Here is a 6,771-nt window from a genome sequence, read left to right on the forward strand (position 1 = left end):
GTTGTCACAGAGCTTCCCACAGAGGGTAGACCTTTGAGCTGCTCAGATTCAGAGTCCAGGGTAACAGCTCTTGTGAGATTTTGGAGGCATCTTCCTGGAGCAATTTAGGAGGTGAGATAAGCCTCATCTAGCACATCTGCTATCAGCACAGGCCCCGCTCACCACACTTACTTTCCTTTGAGCAGATCACCTAGGTACCAAAAATCTATGCTCTCTGGGTGACAGAAGCCTTTCTTCTGCTGGTGACTATGCCAACTTTTTCTCCCACTAGGGTGACTAAACTTCTCTGGCTAGGTCTGGTCTCCTGGCACAAGACGCCTCAGTAGGTGGCGGAGGGTCGGCGCCGGGCCAGAGTCTGTTTGGGTTGGGCCGCGGCAGATGCGGGGAGGCGGGCCAGCTGATGCAATAACAGAGCCTGCTGGAGGTGACTTGCTGGTGGCTGCCTGTGACTGCGGCCTGCATCCAGTAATGCAAGAAGTCTCTGTGGGAGGCAGAGAAGAAAGCAGCTGCATTTTGTGTGCTCACCTAAACATTACTGGAGAATAAGCCATACCAGTGTACACAGAGCTTTTCATAAAAGCAAGATAAGACATAAGTCGACCCAAAGTGAAGCACGTGGCAGGAAGCACTGGCACTCCACAGGCAACCATGGTTTACATATTGGAATTTGTAAACTTAGCACTTCTGCTCCCAAGGGACTTGCGAAAGTGACCATTCCTATGTCCCATATTTAAAGTAATTTGAATTCTGTTTCAAAGGCTATTTTTGGTAGTAAAAATGAAATGATTTCACAGAATTTAAGTCAAATTTCAAGAATTTAAGTCAAATTCTCGAATATTAAGAAAAGTATCAGAGAGTGGCTGGTTAAAATAAAAGTATGTTAAGTAATCAAATCTCTGAAAAACTATAGTGATAAATCAGCTGAAAAGAATCCTTTCGAAGAAGAGAAAAATCACATCTTAGATAAAGAAAATACAGGTAAAACAAAGCCTTTTTCATTACATATCCAGTATAATCACAAAATTTGGAGAGTCATTCTACTTTTTAGTAAATCGTATTGATTTATACTTCAAGAATAAGGAAACATGTCACAAAAAAAAGGAAAATTAACATCTTCAGGACAAACCAAAACTTGAAGGGAAATCCAGTTCTCCTGGCGCTAGCATCCTGACTGATAAGACAGACTCAAAACCTTCCATGGATACCAGGAACAAACCTTCCAGTCCAAGTGGGGAGCCTGAGGCTCTTGGCAGCTTTCTGTCTCGCCCCACTGAAGGTGTGCAAGCTTTAGTAGGTGGTTATATTGGTGGACTTGTGCCCAAATTAAAGTATGACTCAAAAAGTCAGTGAGAAGAACAGGAAGAGCCTGCCAAAACTGAGCAGACTGTTAGCAAAAGACTTTATCTTTACAAAAAGGCAGAGGAGAAAAAGCATGTGTCTCTTCAGTGAGAAAAGAGTATTGCAAAAGTGAGTATTGATAACAGAACTCAAGCTGTGATCCAGGCATTAAGAACAACTGATCCGAAGCTCTGTATTACTAGAGTTGAAGAGCTTACTTTCCATCTTCTAGAATTTCCTGAAGGAAAAGGAGTGGCTGTCGAGGAAAGAATTATTCCGTATTTATTGCAACTGAGACAAACTAAGGATGAAATGCTTTAGGCTGCAGTTAGAGAAATTTTGGCCTTATTTGGTTATGTGGATCCAGTGAAAGGAAGAGGAATCCGAATTCTCACAATTGATGGTGGAGGAACAAGAGGTGTGGTTGCTCTTCAGACACTGCAGAAATTGGTTGAACTTACTCAGAAACCAGTTCATCAGCTCTTTGATTACATTTGTGGTATAAGCACAGGTGCCATATCAGCCTTTATTCTGTGACTGCTTCATATGCCACTGGACAAATGTGAGGAACTTTATCAAAAATTAGGATCAGACATATTTTCACAAAATGTCATTATTGGGACTGTCAAAATGATTTGTAGCCATGCATTTTAGGACAGCCAAACCTGGGAAAAGATCCTTAAGGATAGAATGGATCTGCACTAATGACTGACACAGCAAGAAACCCTATGTGTCCTAAGGTAGCTGCTGTAAGTACCATAGTAAACAGAGGGATAACACCCAAAGCTTTTGTCTTCAGAAACTACATTTTCCTGGAACCAACTCTCATTATTTGGGAGGCTGTCAGTACAAAATGTGGCAAGCCATTAGAGCCTCATCAGCTGTCCCAGGATACTTTGCAGAATATGCACTGGGAAATGACCTTCATCAAGACGGAGGTTTGCTTCTGAATAACCCTTCAGTACTGGCCATGCATGAGTGTAAATGTCTCTGGCCAGATGCCCCATTAGAATGCATAGTATCACTGGACAGTGGACATTATGAGAGTGACGTGAGAAACTTGGCAACATACACAAGCTTGAAGACCAAACTTTCTAATGTGATCAACAGTGCTACAGATACAGAAGTCCATATAATGCTTGATGGTCCACTGCCTCCTGACACATATTTTAGATTCAATCCTGTCATGTGTGAAAACATACCTCTAGATGAAAGTCGAAATGAAAAGCTGGACCGGCTGCAGCTGGAAGGATTGAAGTACATAGAAAGAAACGAACAAAAGATGATAAAGGTTGCAAAAATATTAAGTCAAGAAAAAACAACTCTGCAGAAAATCAATGATTGGATAAAGTTAAAAACAGACATGTATGAAGGCCTTCCATTCTTTTCAAAGTTGTGATGAGTGTATGTCTGTGTTCTCATAAATGGAGGCCTGCTCAGAAGAACCACCAAACTCAGTAGGGAACTGTGGCATTCAACATGAGTGAACTTCGGAACACTTAACGAATTCTGGGGAATCCTGAAAGATGGTGCTAAGACCAGCTCTCACAGCACAGATGATGTGTTTGGTTATGGAATTCATATGGGAATTAAGTTTTTAAGATGTTCATAAGCTTTAGGCATTTTTATTATTGTGATAGTTTTAGTATATATTGATCTTAAATTGTTCGGTGTTTGAAAGTTTATTAATATATGTGCCAAACAAGAAGTGGAAAATAAACTTTGTGCTTTTGTATCTAGTCATCACAATCATGTTGAATTTATGTGATCGTTGATTTTCTTTCATGTGGAAAAGCTAGTTTTACATCTGCATTAAGCATTTCCACTAGCTGCATACTACACTCCATGTGCAACACTTTACTGTAAAAATATCTAGATGCAGAAAATGAAATTTTCTCTTTTAGAATACCTTTACATTTGAAATATATGAAAGAACCTGTTACAGTTTTCTATTCAAAAAGATGGGTGAACTTCCAGTGAAATACCTTTTCTTCTTGAAATTTCAAGATAATGCTGTGTTTACTTTTCTAGCTCTAACTAGCTTGTCATTCACTGTTACAAAATCAATTGTTTGAATTACTGAGAAAATATTCTTAACTATTCTTAACTATATTAAAATAAACTATTGAGATGATCAAAAAGAAAAAAAGCCTCAGTAATTGGTATGTGTCTACTCCTGGACTATGACTGCAGAGCCCTGGACTATGAGATGGAAAACACCAATTTCTCACTTGACATGACTTGGGAATGATGCCACAAGGCCTCTTAGTCATCAGGCCTGGGTATTGTTCATGTTGCTTACATAGTTCTAGGTAGGTGTGGTGGTTTGACTGAGAATGTCCCTCCATGGGTTCCAGGTATTTGGACATTTTTGTCCCCAGTTAGTGATGCTATTTGGGGAGGTTCTAGGGGGTACAGCCATGCTGGAGGAAGCATGTCACTGGGGGCTGGCTTTGAGGGTTCTTAAGCCTTACCAGATTTCCATTTGCGTTCTGCTTCCTGTGCCTGCTTGAAGATGTGATTGCTCAGCTTTCTGCTCCTGCTACCTCTGCTGCAATGCCTTGCTGCCATGATGGACTGTTACCCCTCTGGAACCATAAGCCAAATAAACTCTTCCTACTATAAGTTGCCTTGGTCAGGGTATTTTATCACGGTAACAGGAAAGTAATATAGTAGGTCTTCACATCTAAAATATGGGTGTGGCCTGGAGGATAGCGCTCCCTACAATGGCACTTCAGTCATTCCTTTAACAGTGAGTCCCAGCACTATCAGGTCAGCTGCTCATAGATTGTGTGACTCACCCACAGAGTTATACACTCATGTCCCACTCACACACTTCTAGTATGATGTTGCCAGGCAATGCATACAAACTTGGCAAATATTCTGTCTCTACTCCTTTAGGATGGACATGTGATGACTAGCTGCCTAGAGAATGATTGGAAACCAGAGTTAAGTGACATACTTGTCTCTGTTTTTGGCAGATTGGATATTCATTTGCACAGGTTGCTAGATTCAGTACAGCAAACAAGTGCATTAGTTATATGTTGTTGCATAACAAGTAAGTCCCAGGCTTAGTGGTGTCAAACATTTGTGACTCCATAGTTTCTGAGGATCAAGAATCCAGGCCTGGCTTAAAGTATCCTGTGACTCAGGGCCCATCACAAAGCAAAGAGCCCATAGTCTAACTACAGGAAGATCTGCTTCCAGCTTCACTGCCAAGGCAATGAGTACTTTCCTAAGTACTCTACCTGCTGCCTGTGGATCCTGAATAGTTTCCAGGTTAGCAATAGAAAACACAAACTCTTCCTGACTCTGGATGACCTGGAGGATATTACTCCTGCTGGCTCTTTCCCTGAATTCTTTTCCTAGGATCAGGATATGTGTACACATTAGTGAGAATTCAGCTAGACTTAAAAGGAACCTCTGCAGGCCATGGCTCTCTCCTCTCCATGCTCTGTGCTCTGAGTTTTGGCTGCTTTTGCATCCCCAAACTCAATTCTATCTCCCTAGCTTAAGGACAACATTATCTCTATGGGCTCCCACGCACAGTGGCTGGAATCATTCCAGACAGTACACTCGCGCAACTGCAGTCTGACTGCAGTTCGACCAGATTCCCTCTCAGGGATCCCTGTCCTGTACTGCTGTTTACAACCATTTTCACATACTCTGCTTTTTCAGAGGGAAAATCTGTCTCATTTCCATCATGGCTAGAGGTGGAATCTCCTGTATCCTAGCATCCTGTTGCCAGATTTCTCATTACTCATCTAGCATACTATTGTAGTATATCTCATGATCCTGACTTTCCTACTGAAGAGATAGAACAGCTTTTCATGTGCTTCCTGGCTATTTGTGTTTCTTATTCTATAAAACTTCACACCTTTTTTCTTTGGATACCTTTTCTGATGTATGTTTTAATAAACTTTGAATGTTACTTTTTTCTTTTTTTTTTTTTTGACACAGGGTTTTCCTGTAATCCCACTATGTAGACCAGACTGGCCTTGAACTCACAGAGATCCACCTGCCTCTGCCTTCTGAGTGCCAGACCATGCCCAGCAAGGATGTTACTCTTAATTGTAAACACTGGAAAAACTAATTCCCCATTGTTGTAGATTTTTACTCACAGCTAGAAATTCTTAATTTTAATGTCGTCATATTTATCATTTTTTTTCATTCTTGTCTTACAATGCTGGCATAGAGCCCAGGGCCTCATCTGTACTAGGAAACATGCTCTCACTGAGCTCCAGCCCAATCCTTTACAGTTAATCAATCTGCATGTTAAGGAAATGTTCCCTATCCAAGGTCATGAAGACTTTTATATGGTTCTGTTGATTTTGAGTCATGATCCTCCTGCTTCATCTACTGAGTTCTGAGATCTGGGATGTCATTTGAGGCAGCTTTTTCATTTCTCTCCATGCGAACAACCAACACCTTCCGTAGCCATTTCCCAAGCACATTTCCTTTCTAGGCTGACCTAGCACCTGCCTCTACAGCTGTTTTCACAGAAGCTTGCCTTTCCTCCAGAGATGATTTGATCTGGTTGTGGTACAGTCATTGCCCAGAACTCAGTTTTCAGCCCCAAACTTGTGTTCAGCTTCCCCACCCTGGGCAAGGGTAAGTGTCCTGTTGGCAGGGCTGCTGCAGGACACTCCACCCCACAGTCTGCCCCCTCCCTGTTCCACTATTTCAACCAGATCACCTTATTTTCTTATTTTGTATGTGTATATGTGGTGTGCATGGGTGTGTTCACATGTGCATGGGTCTACATGCACAGGTGTTTGTGGAGGTCCATGTCAGGTGTCTTCTGTTGCTCTCCATTTTAGTTACTGAGGTGGGGTCTCTCACTGAAACCAGAGCTCCCTGATTCCAGCTAGGCTAACCAGCCAGCTTGCCCTAAGAATCTCATCTCTGCCTCCTATGTTCTGGTATTAAAGGTAGCAGCCATACATGCTCAGCATTTTGCATGGTTCTGGAGATCCAAACTCTGGTCCTCACATTTGTGTGGCAAGTCCTTTATCCACTGAGCCATTGCCCCAGACCCCAGGTCACCTTGTTTTCTAGGAGGTTGCCCATGGAGAGTGAGGGTAGACCAAACTATGTTCTGACCAAATCACAGTACAAGGTCGCAGAGCACCAAGAAGTACAAACCACTTTCCATAGATTTATACTAATAAATATATATCTATCTTTTGTAAACCTACTGGGATTTTTTTGTGTACTATCCTACAATTTTTATTTTTCTGCAAACATCTTGGGAAGTGTTCCTTATCAGTACAGATCATTCTTACATATTTGTAATGTTGTGATACTATTTAACACCTAGTGTCGTAGACAGTTGTCAACTTGACACACCTGGGTAGAGGGAACCTCAGTTGATGAATTTCCTCCATTGAACTGGCCTGTGGCCATATCTGTGGAGCATTTTCTTGATTGTTG

At 41.7% G+C, this 6,771-nt stretch overlaps 1 pseudogene; it reads left to right on the plus strand.

Moving 5' to 3' along the window:
- Positions 1-704: 704 nt before the first annotated feature.
- Positions 705-2,810, plus strand: LOC103734784 (annotated as a pseudogene).
- Positions 2,811-6,771: the final 3,961 nt, after the last annotated feature.

Source organism: Nannospalax galili, unplaced genomic scaffold (assembly GCF_000622305.1).
Source record: "Nannospalax galili isolate Female #2095 unplaced genomic scaffold, S.galili_v1.0 scaffold1937, whole genome shotgun sequence".
Taxonomy (NCBI): domain Eukaryota; kingdom Metazoa; phylum Chordata; class Mammalia; order Rodentia; family Spalacidae; genus Nannospalax; species Nannospalax galili.